The 15,502-nt window shown below is 38.5% G+C and overlaps 1 pseudogene; it reads left to right on the top strand.

The window, feature by feature from the left end:
* Nucleotides 1–246: 246 nt before the first annotated feature.
* LOC148570845 (uncharacterized) overlaps nt 247–15,502 on the top strand; it is a 53,700-nt pseudogene continuing 38,444 nt past the window's right edge.

Raw genomic sequence — 15,502 nt, 5'->3', positions numbered from 1 at the left:
GGAAGGGGGGTCAGTAGCTTCCTTAGGAAGGGTCTTATCAGCAGTTGCATGTGTCTGACCATTCCTAGTTGGGTGTTCAACACCCTTGCTTCCCTTCCTAGCGTTCAATGCCAGGAGAACTACCCCCCTTTTGGGCATTCAACGCCAAGGGTGGGTATCCCTTCTGGGCGTTGAACGCCAAGAGTGTTGCCCCCCTTTGGGCATTCAACGCCAGGAGTAAGCACCCCTTCTTGGCATTGAATGCCAATGACATTCTTTTTTGGACGTGCAACGTCCTCAGAGGTGTCTTGGATAGCAGTCTGGATGTCTTCTGTTAGCTTTTCTTCTTCTGGTCTCCTGTTGCTCTGAGGTTGGGTGTTCAATGTTTTTCCACTCCTCATTTGGATTGCCTGACATTCATTTTTTATCTGCTTAGATAATTGCTGCCTTGTTTGACTCAGCTGGGCTTCTACATTCCTGTTGGAAGCCTAAATTTCTCGCAAAGCCTCTTGCAGCTCCAGCAACTGCTGTGCAAGGGCGTGTAGCTGCTGAGTCAATGGGCCATCTTGTTCTGGAGGGTTAGACTTAGTATATATTGCCTTAACCTTTCTTTTTATGGAAGTCTCATCAACCGTGTGCAGATTCTAGTTCATGACAACTGTCTCAATAAGTTTTTGAGCATCTTCAATTGTCTTCCTCATATGAATAGAACCACCAGCAGAGTGGTCTAGAGACATCCTAGCCATGTCAATGAGGCCATAATAGAAGATGTCTAATTGCACCCATTCTGAAAATATTTCAGTGGGGTATTTCTGTAGCATTCTTCTATACCTCCCCCAGGCATCATGAAGAGATTTATTAGTCTCTTGCTTAAAGTCTTGGATGTCCAGCCTTAACTGGGTCAACTTCCTTGGGAGAAAGTATTGATTTAGAAACTTGTCTACTAGCTGCTTCCATATTTTCAAGCTAGATTTGGGTTGGTTATCTAACCACCTCTTTGCTTGATCTCTTATAGCAAAGGGGAAGAGTAGCAGTCTGTAGACATCCTGATCTACTCCCTCAGTGCGTACTGTGTCAGTAATTTGTAAAAAGTTTGCCAAAAACTCAGTAGGTTCTTCTTGTAGAAGTCCAGAGTACTTGCAGTTTTACTGCACTAGAGTAATGAGTTGAGGATTTAGCTCAAAATTACTTACTCCAATAGGGGGTATACTGATACTTCTCCCACAGAAGTCCAAAGTGGGGGCCATGTAGGACCCCAAAGTTCTTCTGAATTGTTCATTCCCATTTGGGTCCATGGTGAAGAAAGGTAGGAGAGATTGGATATTAAGAAATAAAAAGGGAAACTAGAATTAAAATATTCTTGTTTTTATTTTATTTATTAATTAAAATAAAAAATAAGAAGGAGATTAAGAGATAATTAATTAAAAAGATTTAAAAATTAAATAGATGGTTTTCGAAAAAGAAGAGAGAGAAAGAAGTGAGGAGTTTTCGAAAATAGAAGAGAGTTAGGAAATTTTGAAAAAGAAGGAAGAGAAAACAAGTAACTAATTAGGAAAGATTTGAAATTAAGATAAGATTTGTAAAGATTTGATTTTGAAATTTGAAATTTGAATTTTAAATTTTAAATTTTTTAATTTTGAATTTTAAAAATTGAATTTGAATTAGGATAAGATAAGATTTTTGAAATTTAAAATTTGACTTTGAAATAAGATAAGATAAAGATTTGAAAAAGATTTTATTTTTGAAATTTGAAAGAAAGATAAGATAGAAAAGAATCAAATTTAAAAGAAAAGATTTAAAAAGATAAGATTTGAAATTTAGAATTTGAAATTAAGACAAGATAAGATAATGATTTGAAATTAAAATTTGAAATTTTTGTGGATATTTTCGAAAATACTTTTGAAATAAAGATAAAAAAGATATTTTTTTTTGAATTAATGAAGAAAGAGAAAAATAACCAAAACACACCAAGCTTAAAATTTTTAGATCAACGAGTACTAATTTTTTGAAATTTTTAAAGAAAATCACCAAAAGACACCAAACTTAAAAATTTTAAGATCAAAACAAGAAAAGAAACAACAACAACTTGAATACTAAGAAAGAACACAAAGAACAATTCGAAAATTCAAAGGAAACAAAGAACACACAAAGGTCACAAAACATAAGAATTGACACTAGACTCAAACAAAAGACACTATTTTTGAAAATTTTTTAAAAAGAAAGCAAGAAAGTTCGAAACTTTAACAAGAACAAGAACAAAAGACTCAAACAAAAGATAAAGATTTATAAAGAAAAGCAAAGATTTTTGAAAAATTTTTTATTTTTTCGAAAAAGGGAAATAAAAGACTCAAACAAAATAGTAAAAAGTACCTAATCTAAGTAACAAGATAATCCGATTGTTTGTCAAAGCCGAATAATCCCTGGCAACGGCGCCAAAACTTGGAGCACGAAACTTGCTCCGCATGTTTCACACAAATAGACCGGCAAGTATACCGGGTCGTCTAAGTAATACCTCAGGTGAGTGAGGGTCGATCCCACAGAGATTGTTGGTTTGAGCAAGCAGTGGTTATCTTGCAGATCTTAGTTAGCCGGATAGAAAAATATGATTTGTCACGGGAAACGCATAAAACAGAATAAGGAAATAAAATGTTACTAGATAGATGAGAATTCAATAGTGATAGAATGGCTGAGGCTTCGGAGATGCTTTGTCTTTCCGGATTAACTTTTCTTACTGTCTTCTTCAATAACCTTCTGATTCCTTCAATGGTGGCCGCAAGTGATTAACTCATGTCCTCTCATCAAGTTAACCTCCTCTACTACAGCAATCAACCACATTGAGATGACTCATGTTCTCTCATCAAGCCACCTCTAGGTTTCTCACTGTAGTAGAAGATGAAGCTCTAAGCAATCCACTTCCCTTCACGATCCTACTCAAGGTGCCACAGACAAGGCAGATCTTCTGGATCAGGGAACGCTGCTTTTCAGACTCTAGCCTTAAACGCCATAGAAACCTCACGCACCGATAGTCAATGGGATTTCATGTCACGTATCCAAAGTTGCTCAGATGCTCTATTGGAATCCGTAATTCAATCTCTAGCCTTAGTTCAATGTTATCCGGTTCAGGACTCGCACGAAACCCAAGTAGAATAAGGGTGATTGTCATGGGTCACCCACAATTCATAAGATGAAGAACGAGATTGCATAAGAGAATAGAATCAGACATATTGAGATAGAACAGTAATATTATTATTCCATGAAACTTAGCAAAGCTCCTAACCTTAACCTTAGGAGGTTAGTGACTCATACTATACGAAAAGTACAATGAAAGGTTCGAATGGGCAAAGATCTCTAACAAGGGTGATCTTTGTTGTATATATACTAATCTGCTAACTAAGAATTACAGAAATAATATAAACTAGTCTTGTAGTGCAAAAATCCACTTCCCAGGCCCACTTAGTGAGTGTTTGGGCTGAGCAAAGGGTGTCTCCACGTGCTAAGACTCCTTGGGGGGTGTTGAACGCTGGCTAGGGACACCCTTTTGGGCGTTGGACGCCAGCTGCTCCTCTGTGGGCGCTGGACGCCAGGAATTGGGCTGGTAGCTGGCGTTGAATGCCAGTTTTGTGCCTTCATTTCCGAAGCAAAGTATGGACTATTATATATTTTTGGATAGCCCTAGATGTCAGCTTTCCATTGCCATTTAGAGCGCGTCATTTGGACTTCCATAGCTCCAGAAAAGCTCCTTCGAGTGCACAGAGGTCAGATCCTGACAACATCTGCAGTGCTTTCTCTGTCTCTGAATCAGACTTTTGCTCAAGCTCCTCAATCTCAGCCAGAAAATACTTGAAATCATCATAAAACACACATACTCAAAATAGAATCCAAAAATGTGAATTTCTCACTAAAACCTATGAAAACATAATAAAACTTAAACAAAACATAATGAAAACTATGTAAAAATAATGCCAAAAAGCGTATAAAATATCCGCTCATCAAATATCATATGTAAAAAGAATTAAAATAAAATAATGTAAGCAATTAAACAAATAATTCGAAAATAAGAATGCAAAAGCAACTAAAAATTTCGAAAACTAAAAGGATAAAAACACTTGAAATTTCGAAAGATAAAAAGAGTAAGACACTAACGGGACACCAAACTTAAAATCAGAAATTAAAGGAAAATAAACAAGGCAAAAATAAAAAATTAGAGGAAAATAAATAAAATAAAAAAATTGAAAATTAAAAAGAGAAAATAAATAAACACAAACTAATAAAAATACCTAATCTAAGCAACAAGACAACTAGTAGTTGTCAATCACAAACAATCCCCAGTAACGGCGCCAAAAAATTGGTGCACGAATTGAGAACTCGCACAACTTAACCGACAAGTGCACTAGGTCATCCAAGTAATACCTCAGGTAAGTGAGGGTCGATCCCACGAGGATTGTTAGACTAGGCAAGCAACGGTTGTTTGGTTGGACTTAGTCAGGTGAATAAAAAAAGAGTTTGGTGAATTAGTTTGCATAAAAGAGAAAATAAGCAAATAAAGAAAAGCAAATAAAGGTTTGGTGTGAAAACAGTATGAGAAAACAGTTAAGGTTTCGGAGATGTTTATCTTTCTGGATTAAAATTTCTTACCAACTATCTTAACAATGCATGATTCATTCTATGGCAAACTGTAAATGTCTAAACCCCAAATCTCTTAGTGATTTAGCCTCCTCTAACCTTCATTAACCGCCACTATTGTGGTCACTTAATTCCAATTAGAGGATTAAGTTAAGAAAACTAGTTTAACACCGCAAAAATCCTAATTACCTAAAAACTAATAGGATTTTATGTCAAATATCCCAATCAGTTCGTGTAATTAGCAATTTAGGAGGAGTTTGTTTCTAAGCTGTAGTTCAAGAAATATAACTCTCTCGAGAATCACAAGAACTCATGTAGAAAAGGGTCATACTCTCATTCTACCCAGTTCATAAGACTAAGAACGAAAAAAATCCTTAGAATTAAATAAAAACATTAATTAAAATAGAAGGATAATAATCTCAATCCATAGAAATAAACAAAGCTCTAAACCTTAACTAGGAGGTTTAGTTGCTCATGACTTACAGAAAAAATAAGGTTTTGAAAAAGTGCAGAAAGAAGAAGATCCGAATTACAAGTGATCTTTTCCTTTAAATACTAACCTAATTTAAAACAGAAATAAAATAAAATAATAAATCCTAAACCTAAAAGATATTGTTTGTAAATAAAAATTACAAAAAGAAAATAAAATAAAACTAATAAATGCTAAATTCATTTGAGAGGCCCACATGTGTGTGAATTCGGACAGCTGCTGGCGTTTAACACCAGATTGGACGTTAAACGCCCCAAGGGGAGCATACGTTCCTGGCTCTGAGTCCCCTGCTGGTGCTAAATGCCAATTGGGCATTTAGCGCCCAGGGAGGGTGCTGCCAGCATTTCTTCCTTTTAACTTCCAAAGAGGATTTTTGCACTAAAATAAAGTAAAACTAAATAAAATCTAACAAAAAAAAACTAGAAAATGATAGAAAAAAGGGTATAAGATGCTCACGCATCATCCCTTTTCCATATTTTCTTAGAATTCAAGTTAGATTCAAATTCTTTTCCAATACATTTGAATCCTTGAAGTGAAGAACGAAGATTATTTCTAAAGAAGCAAATGAAATATGAAGAGAAAATGAAGATAAAGTCACAATTGATCCATCAAATTGCAATAGATCTCTTTTCCCCAATGAAAAGGGAATTAGCCACTCATGGCTTACAAAATGTGAAAGAAGTGAAAAATGAAATAGAAAGTAGAAAATTAAAGTGGAAGAAGAGTTTTGGAAGAGAAGTCCAGAGGGGAGTCCCTCGATGAGGCTTTCTCATCCTCTATTTATAGCTTATTCTAAATGCAAAATGAAATTCAAATTACAAGTAAATGTAAATTCAAAAACTAACTAACACTAAAGACTTTCCTTGCTTCAATTAATTTGATGAGCTTTGTCAATTGTTGTGATGGATGTAAGCTTCATTAAGTGGGCTTGAGAATGTGTTATTGAATTATACAATTAAGAACTAAACATAGCTTGCAATATGCTTGAATTATGAACCAAAATGAAGCTTGAAATGTGGATTTAAGGAAGTGTTGCATAAGGCTGCAATAGGTGACGCTTTGCATGGCTTTTGATGCACAAAACCACGCTTCCTTAGCCAAGATCCACGAAGGCATCTGTGGAGGCATACACTTCATAATTTGGCTCCAAGAGTGGCATTTGTGGCATTGACTTTGGCACCAAAAATTGCTCCAAGAAGTGGCATTCATTTGGCGTTGAGGACGCTTTTCTTTTGGGCATTTGAGACGCTAAATTTGAGCTCCTTGGAAGGCATTGCTTTGGCATTGAGGGCGCTGGAAATTGCATGAAGGCAAAGGCATGGGAGACTTGGCAAATTGAGGCATTGGAGATGCTCAAATTGGGTCCAGGGAGGTGCCACTTTCAAATGGCGTCGCGGGCGCTTTATAGAATGGCGTTGGAGGCGTTTCTTAAATTGGGCGTCACTTTTATGCTCATTGTTCGTGGTCCAAACTTAATGTCACCATATACTATTATATATCATTAGAAAGATATGGATATGTAATTTCCAATGCCACAAGAATCATGCCTTTTTTACCTCTCTAACTCAAGTTATGCCCCTTTGAAGATGAAGTGGTCACTTTGGCGTGTGACACACTGGTGCTATGCTCAACTTGAATTTTTGGGAAGAATTGCATCCTCAGATCCAGTGTCATATATGGTTTGTAAAGCTCTAGAAGTTTACTTTTCAATCACGCTAGAATTATCTCATTTGGAGCTTTATACCTCAAGTTATCCTTGTTGGAGTATGAAGAGGTTAGGTTGCAATTTCTCACAAATATTTAATTATTATTCATAATTTGAGAATTATCCACAAAAACACTTGATGATTGAGCATGGTTTATTGACTTTCTTTATAAAATGAACAACCAAAACAACTCATGATGCAATATGCATCACAACACCAAACTTGAACTTTGCCTGTCCTTAAGTAAATAAAGAATCATGCAATACAATTTGACAATCTAAGGCGAGAAGAATAGCAATTCTTAATGTTATTGGTTGACTAGTTTACTATACATGCAACAATAACACAAGAATTCTAAATAATTGATGTTTCTATCTTGAGCATTTTATGAAATCATTTCTAGTATTCCTTCCTTAAAGTAAGCTTGTTATCTGATGCACGAAATTACAATCACACTTTTGCAACTCCGCACAACTAACCAGCAAGTGCACTGGGTCGTCCAAGTAATACCTTACGTGAGTAAGGGTCGATCCCACGGAGATTTTCGGCTTGAAGCAAGCTATGGTTATCTTGTAACTCTTAGTCAGGATATCAATAATTCTCAGATTTAATTGTAAAAAGTAAAAGAACATGAAATAAATACTTGTTATACAGTAATGAAGAACAGGTTGAGGCTTTGAAGATGCTTTGTCTTCTGAATCTCTGCTTTCCTACTATCTTCTTCTTCATGCACGCAAGGCTCCTTCCATGGCAAGCTTTATGTTGGGCATCACCGTTGTCAATGGCTACTTCCCGTCCTCTCAGTGAAAACGTTCCAAATGCGCTGTCACCGTACGGCTAATCATCTGTCGGTTCTCGATCATGTCGGAATAGGATCCATTGATCCTTTTGTGTCTGTCACTACGCCCAACACTCGCGAGTTTGAAGCTCGTCACAGTCATTCCTTCCCAGATCCTACTCAGAATACCACAGACAAGGTTTAGACGTTCCGGATCTCAGGAATGGCCGCCAATAATTCTAGCTTATACCACGAAGACTCTGATCTGAATCATAGGGCTAAGAGATATGCATTCAATCTAAGGTAGAACGGAGGTGGTTGTCAGGCACGCGTTCATAGGTGAGAATGATGATGAGTGTCATGGATCATCACATTCATCAGGTTGAAGTGCGAATGAATATCTTAGAATAGAAGCAAGCGTGATAGAATAGAAAACAGTAGTAATTGCATTAATTCATGAAGAACAGCAGAGCTCTTCACCCCCAACAATGGGGTTTAGAGACTCATGCCATAGAGGATACAATATGAAACGTGTAAACTGTCATGAGGTACAAGATGAATCACTAAAAGTAGTTTTTATAGTAAACTGGTAACCTAGGGTTACAGAAAATGAGTAAGCTAGGGTGTTTAGTGTAAAAATCCACTTCCGGGGCCCACTTGGTGTGTGCTTGGGCTGAGCATTGAAGCTTTCATGTGTAGAGACTTTTCTTGGAGTTAAACGCCAGCTTTTGTGCCAGTTTGGGCGTTTAACTCCAGCTTTTGTGCCAGTTCTAGAGTTAAACGCCAGAATTCTTGAGCTGACTTGGAACACCTGTTTGGGCCATCAAATCTCGGACAAAGTATGAACTATTATATATTTCTGGAAAACCCAGGATGTCTACTTTTCAACGCAATTGAGAACGCGCCAATTGGGCTTCTGTAGCTCCAGAAAATCCACTTCGAGTACAGGGAGGTCAGAATCCAACAGCATCTGCAGTCCTTTTTCAGCCTCTGAATCAGATTTTTGCTCAGGTCCCTCAATTTCAGCCAAAAAATACCTGAAATCACAAAAAAATACACAAACTCATAGTAAAGTCCAGAAAAGTGATTTTTATTTAAAAACTAATAAAAACATAATAAAAACTAACTAAAATATACTAAAAACATACTAAAAACAATGCCAAAAGGCGTATAAATTATCCGCTCATCACAACACCAAACTTAAATTATTGCTTGTCCCCAAGCAACTAAAAATCAAATAGGATAAAAAGAAGAGAATATACAATGAATTCCAAAAGCATCTATGAAGATCAGTATTAATTAGATGAGCGGGGCTTTTAGCTTTTTGCCTCTGAATAGTTTTGGCATCTCACTTTATCCTTTGAGGTTCAGAATGATTGGCTTCTATAGGAACTCAGAATCCAGATAGTGTTATTGATTCTCCTAGTTAAGTATGTTAATTCTTGAACACAGCTACTTTATGAATCTTGGCCGTGACCCTAAGCATTTTGTTTTCCAGTATTACCACCGGATATATAAATGCCACAGACACATAACTGGGTGAACCTTTCCAGATTATGACTCAGCTTTGCTAGAGTCCCCAATTAGAGGTGTCCAGAGCTCTTAAGCACACTTTTTTTGCTTTGGACCACGACTTTAACTGCTCAGTCTCAAGTTTTCACTTGACACCTTCACGCCACAAGCACATGGTTAGGGACAGCTTGGTTTAGCCGCTTAGGCCAGGATTTTATTCCTGTGGGCCCTCCTATCCACTGATGCTCAAAGCCTTGGATCTTTTTTATTTTACCCTTGCCTTTTGGTTTAAAGGGCTATTGGCTTTTTCTGTTTGCTTTTTCTTTTCCCCTTTTTTTTCTCTCTTTTTTTTCGCATATATATTTTTTTCTGCAAGCTTTTCACTGCTTTTTCTTGCTTCAAGAATCATTTTTATGATTTTTCAGATTATCAAATAACATTTCTCCTTTTTCATCATTCTTTCAAGAGCCAACAATTTTAACATTCATGAATCAACAAATTCAAAAATATGCACTGTTCAAGCATTCATTCAGAAAAACAAAAGTATTGCCACCACATCAAAATAATTAATCTGTTTTAAAATTCAAAATTCATGCACTTCTTTTTCTTTTTTTTCAATTAAAAACATTTTTCATTTAAGAAAGGTGATGGATTCATTCTCATAGCTTTAAGGCATAGACACTTAGACACTAATAATCTTGTAATAAGACACAAACATAAATAAACATAAAGCATAAAAATTTGAAAAACAGAAAATAAAGAACAAGGAAATTAAAGAACGGGTCCACCTTAGTGATGGCGGCTAGTTCTTCCTTTTGAAGATCTTATGGAATGCTTGAGCTCCTCAATGTCTCTTCCTTGCCTTTGTTGCTCCTCTCTCATAACTCTTTGGTCTTCTCTAATTTCATGGAGGAGGATGGAATGCTCTTGGTGCTCCACCCTTAGTTGTCCCATATTGGAACTTAATTCTCCTAGGGAGGTGTTGATTCGCTCCCAATAATTTTGTGGAGGAAAATACATCCCTTGAGGCATCCCAGGAATTTCATGATGAAGAATTTCCTCATGCTCTTGTTGAGGTCCATGAGTGGGCTCTCTTGTTTGCTCCATCATTTTCTTAGTGATGGGCTTGTTCTCTTCAATGAGGAGTCTTGGCCACAACTTCATAGAAGTGGTCTTAATGGACCTTTGAGATGAATCTCTCCATCTCTCATGACTCGAAGGTGGAAGTAATTGTCTTTCCATTCCTCTTTCTAGAGGTTTCTCCGGCCTTAGGTGCCCTAAATGGTTATGAAAAAACAAAAAAAAAAGCTGAGCTTTTCCACACCAAACTTAAAAAGTTTGCTCATCCTCGAGCAAAAGAATAAAGAAAGAAGGAGAAGAAGAAGAGATGGAGGAGATAGAGGTGTGTGAATTATTCGGCCAAGGGGGGTTTTAGGTGGTTATGATGTGGAAAAGGAAGGAGTGAAGGTTTGAATTTGAGTGGGTGGGTGTAGGTGGGTTGTATGATGGTTTTGGAGGAGTAATAGAGGTGATTGGTAGAGGTTATTTGGGGAAGAGTATTATGAAAATGTGTGAAGAAGTGAGAGAGTGAGTTGAGGTTGGTGGGGATCCTGTGGGGTCCACAGATCCTGAGGTGTCTAGGATTTCTCACCCCTGCACCAATTAGGCTTGCAAAACGCCCTTTGCTGCCAATCCTGGCGTTAAACGCCAGGTTGCTGCCCATTTCTGGCGTTTAACGCCAGCTTCTTGCCTTTTTCTGGCATTAAACGCCAATCTGGTGCCCATTTCTGGCGTTAAATGCCCAGAATGGTGCCAGACTGGGCGTTTAACGCCCATTCTGCTGCCCTTACTGGCGTTTAAACGCCAGTAGGCTTCTCCTCCAGGGTATTCTATTTTTCATTCTATTTTTCAGTTTGTTTTAGATTTTCAATTGTTTTTGTGACTTCACATGATCATCAACCTACAGAAAACATAAAATAACAATAGAAAATAAAACTGGGTTGCCTCCCAAAAAGCACTTCTTTATTGTCTTTAGCTGGACCTTGACTGAGTTTTATTCTAGTCTCAGTTTTGAGCATTCTTGCTCAAAATTGCTTTTAAGATAGTGTTTGATTCTCTGTCTATTAACAATGAACTTTTTGTTAGAATCAATATCTTGAAGCTCAACATATCCATATGGTGACACTCTTGTAATCACATATGGTCCCCTCCACCGGGATTTTAATTTCTCGGGGAATAATCTGAGCCTAGAGTTGAACAGCAGAACTTTTTGTCCTGGCTCAAAGACTCTGGATGACAATTTCTTGTCATGCCACTTTTTTGCTTTTTCCTTATAAATTTTTACATTTTCAAAAGCGTTGAGTCTGAACTCCTCTAGCTCATTTAGCTGGAGCAATCTTTTCTCACCAGCTAACTTAGCATCCAGGTTTAGGAATCTGGTTACCCAGTAGGCTTTATGTTCCATTTCCACGGGCAGATGACAGGCCTTGCCATACACAAGCTGGTATGGAGAGGTTCCTATTGGAGTCTTGAATGCTGTTCTGTATGCCCACAGAGCATCATCCAAGCTCTTTGCCCAATCCTTTCTACGGGCAATTACAGTCCATTCCAGATTCTCTTTAGTTCTCTATTAGAGACTTTAGCCTACCCATTTGTCTGTAGATGATACGGAGTTGCTACTTTGTGGCTAATTCCATATCGAACCATAGCAAAGTACAGCTGTTTATTGTAGAAATGGGTGCCCCCATCACTGATTAGTACTCTAGGAACACCAAATCTACTGAAAATATGTTTCAGGAGGAACTTCAGCACAGTCTTGGTATCATTAGTGGGTGTGGCAATTGCCTCCACCCATTTGGATACGTAGTCTACTGCCACCAGAATGTAAGTGTTTGAGTATGATGGTGGGAAAGGACCCATGAAGTCAATACCCCATACATCAAACAACTCAATCTCTAAGATCCCTTGTTGAGGCATGGCATAACTATGAGGCAAGTTACCAGCTCTTTGGCAACTGTCACAGTTACGCACAAACTCTCGGGCATCTCTATAGAGAGTAGGCCAATAGAAGCCACATTGGAGGACTTTAGTGGCTGTTCGCTCACTTCTGAAATGTCCTCCATACTGTGATCCATGGCAATGCCACAGGATCTTCTGTGCCTCCTCTCTAGGGACGCATCTGCGGATCATTCCGTCTGCGCATCTCTTAAAGAGATATGGTTCATCCCATAAGTAGTACTTTGCATCAGAAATTAGTTTTTTCTTTTGCAACATGCTGTACTCCTGGGATATGAACCTCACAGCTTTATAATTTGCAATGTCTGCAAACCATGGTGCTTCCTGAATGGCAAAAAGTTGCTCATCCGAAAAGGTCTCAGAGATCTTAGTAGGAGGGAGGGACGTCCCTGCTACTGGTTCTATCCGGGACAGATGATCAGCTACCTGGTTCTCTATCCCTTTTCTGTCTCTTATTTCTATATCAAACTCTTGCAAAAGCAACACCCATCTTATGAGCCTGGGTTTTGAATCCTGCTTTGTGAGTAGATATTTAAGAGCAGCATGGTCAGTATACACAATCACTTTTGAACCTACTAAATAGGATCTAAACTTGTCAATGGCATAAATCACTGCAAGTAACTCCTTTTCTGTGGTTGTGTAATTCTTCTGTGCGTCATTCAGAACACGACTGGCATAGTAAATGACGTGTAGAAGCTTGTTATGCCTTTGTCCCAACACTGCACCAATGGCATGATCACTGGCATCACACATTAATTCGAATGGTAATGTCCAGTCAGGTACAGAGATGACAGGTGCTGTGACCAGCTTGGCTTTCAGGGTCTCAAACACCTGTAGACACTCTGTGTCAAACACAAATGGCATGTCAGCAGCTAGCAGGTTGCTTAGAGGTTTTGCAATTTTTGAAAAATCCTTTATAAACCTCCTATAGAATCTTGCATGCCCCAGAAAGCTTCTGATTGCCATAACATTGGCAGGTGGTGGTAATTTCTCAATTACTTCTACCTTGGCTTGATCTACCTCTATCCTCTTGCTTGAAATTTTGTGCCCAAGGACAATTCCTTCAGTCACCATAAAGTGACATTTTTTCCAGTTTAAGACCAGGTTAGTCTCTTGGCACCTTTTCAGGACAAGTGCTAGATGATCAAGACAGGAGCTGAATGAGTCTCCAAATACTGAGAAGTTATCCATGAAGACTTCTAGGAACTTCTCTACCATATCAAAGAAGATAGAGAGCATGCACCTCTGAAAGGTTGCAGGTGTATTGCACAGACCAAAAAGCATTCTTCTATAAGCAAATACTCCAGATGGACATGTGAATGCTATTTTCTCTTGGTCTTGAGGATCCACTGTAATTTGGTTGTAGCCTGAATAGCCATCCAAAACGTAGTAATATTCATGGCCTACTAGTCTCTCTAGCATCTGGTCTATGAATGGTAAAGGAAAATGATCCTTTCTGGTGGCTGTATTGAGCCTTCTGTAGTCAATACACATACGCCATCCTGTAACTGTTCTTGTGGGAACCAGTTCATTCCTTTCATTATGAACCACTGTCATGCCTCCCTTCTTGGGGACAACCTGGACAGGGCTCACCCAGGGGCTATCAGAAATAGGATAAATAATCCCAGCCTCTAGTAACTTAGTGACCTCTTTCTGCACCACTTCCTTCATGGCTGGATTTAGCCACCTCTATGGTTGAACCACTGGCTTAGCATCATCCTCCAATAGGATCTTGTGCATGCATCTTGCTTGGCTAATGCCCTTAAGATCACTTATGGACCACCCAAGAGCTGTCTTGTGTGTCCTTAGCACTTGAATTAGTGCTTTCTTTTCCTGTGGATTTAAAGCAGAGCTTATGATCATTGGAAAAGTGTCACCCTCTCCCAGAAATGCATATTTCAGGGATGGTGGTAGTGGTTTGAGCTCTGGTTTAGGAGGTTTCTCCTCTTCCTGAGGGATTTTTAGAGGTTCTTTTATTTCGTCTGGTTCCTCCAAATCAGGCTGAACATCTTTAAAGATGTCCTCTAGCTCTGATTCAAGACTCTCAATCATATTGATCTCTTCCACCAAAGAGTCAATAATATCAGTGCTCATGTAGTCATTTGATGTGTCTGGATGTTGCATAACTTTGACAGCATTTAACTTGAACTCATCCTCATTGACTCTCAGGGTCACTTCCCCTTTTTGTACATCAATAAGAGTTCGTCCAGTTGCTAGGAAAGTTCTTCCTAGAATAAGAGTTGCACTCTTGTGCTCCTCCATTTCCAGCACTACAAAGTCAGTGGGAAAGGCAAATGGCCCAACCTTGACAATCATGTCCTCAATGATGCCTGATGGATATTTAATGGATCCATCAGCAAGTTGAAGACATATCCGGGTTGGTTTGACTTCTTCAGTCAACCCAAGCTTTCTGATAGTGAATGCAGGTATTAGGTTGATACTTGCTCCAAGGTCACATAGAGTTGTCTTGGTACAAGCACCCTCTAATGTGCATGGTATCATAAAGCTTCCTGGATCTTGAAGCTTTTCTGGTAAGCTTTTTAGAATGACTGCACTGCATTCTTCAGTGAGAAACACTCTTTCAGTTTCTCTCCAATCCTTCTTATGACTTAAGATCTCTTTCATGAACTTAGCATAAGAGGGTATTTGCTCAAGTGCCTCTGCAAACGGGATCTTTATTTCAAGGGTCCTGAGATAGTCTGCAAAGCGGGCAAATTGTTTATCTTGTTCCGCTTGGTGGAGCTTCTGAGGATAAGGCATCTTGGCTTTATATTCTTCAACCTTAGTTGCTGCAGGTTTATTCCCTACAGAAGTGGTTGGAGAAGCCTACTTAGAGGGGTTACTATCAGCACTTGCAGGTGTCTGATTCCTCATTGGCGTTTGAACGCCAGGATTGGGTGCTGGATGGGTGTTTAACACCCGCTTCCCACCCTTTTCTGGCGTTTGAATGCCAGAACTGAACAAGGAATGGGCGTTTAACGCCAACTTTTCCCCCTTTTCTGGCGTTTGAATGCCAGAGTTATTCCTCTCTGGGCTCTTGATGTCCTCAGAGGGATTTTGGGCAGTAGTTTGGTCATCCTCTGTCATTTGTTCCTTTCTTGACTTTTTGCTACTTTGAGCTGAGTTATTCAATGTCTTCCCGCTCCTTAGTTGGACAACTTAGCATTCTTCTGTTAGCTGTTTAGATAGCTGCTGTCTTGTCTGATTCAATTGTGCTTCTATATTCTTGTTAGCATTTTTAGTGTCTTGGAGCATCTCTTTGAATTCAGCTAATTGTCTTGTCATAAGGAGTAATTGCTGATTAAGTTCAACAATTTGTTCTTGAGGATTTGGATCAGTAGTTACTGCCATAGCCTCTTCTTTTATGGAGGACTCACTGTTTGAGTACAGATGTTGATT

Source organism: Arachis ipaensis, chromosome B3 (genome assembly GCF_059453495.1).
Source record: "Arachis ipaensis isolate K30076 ecotype BB chromosome B3, ASM5945349v1, whole genome shotgun sequence".
NCBI lineage: Eukaryota > Viridiplantae > Streptophyta > Magnoliopsida > Fabales > Fabaceae > Arachis > Arachis ipaensis.
The sequence above is the reverse complement of the archived record's forward strand: the minus strand, read 5'-3'. Positions and strand labels throughout refer to the sequence as shown.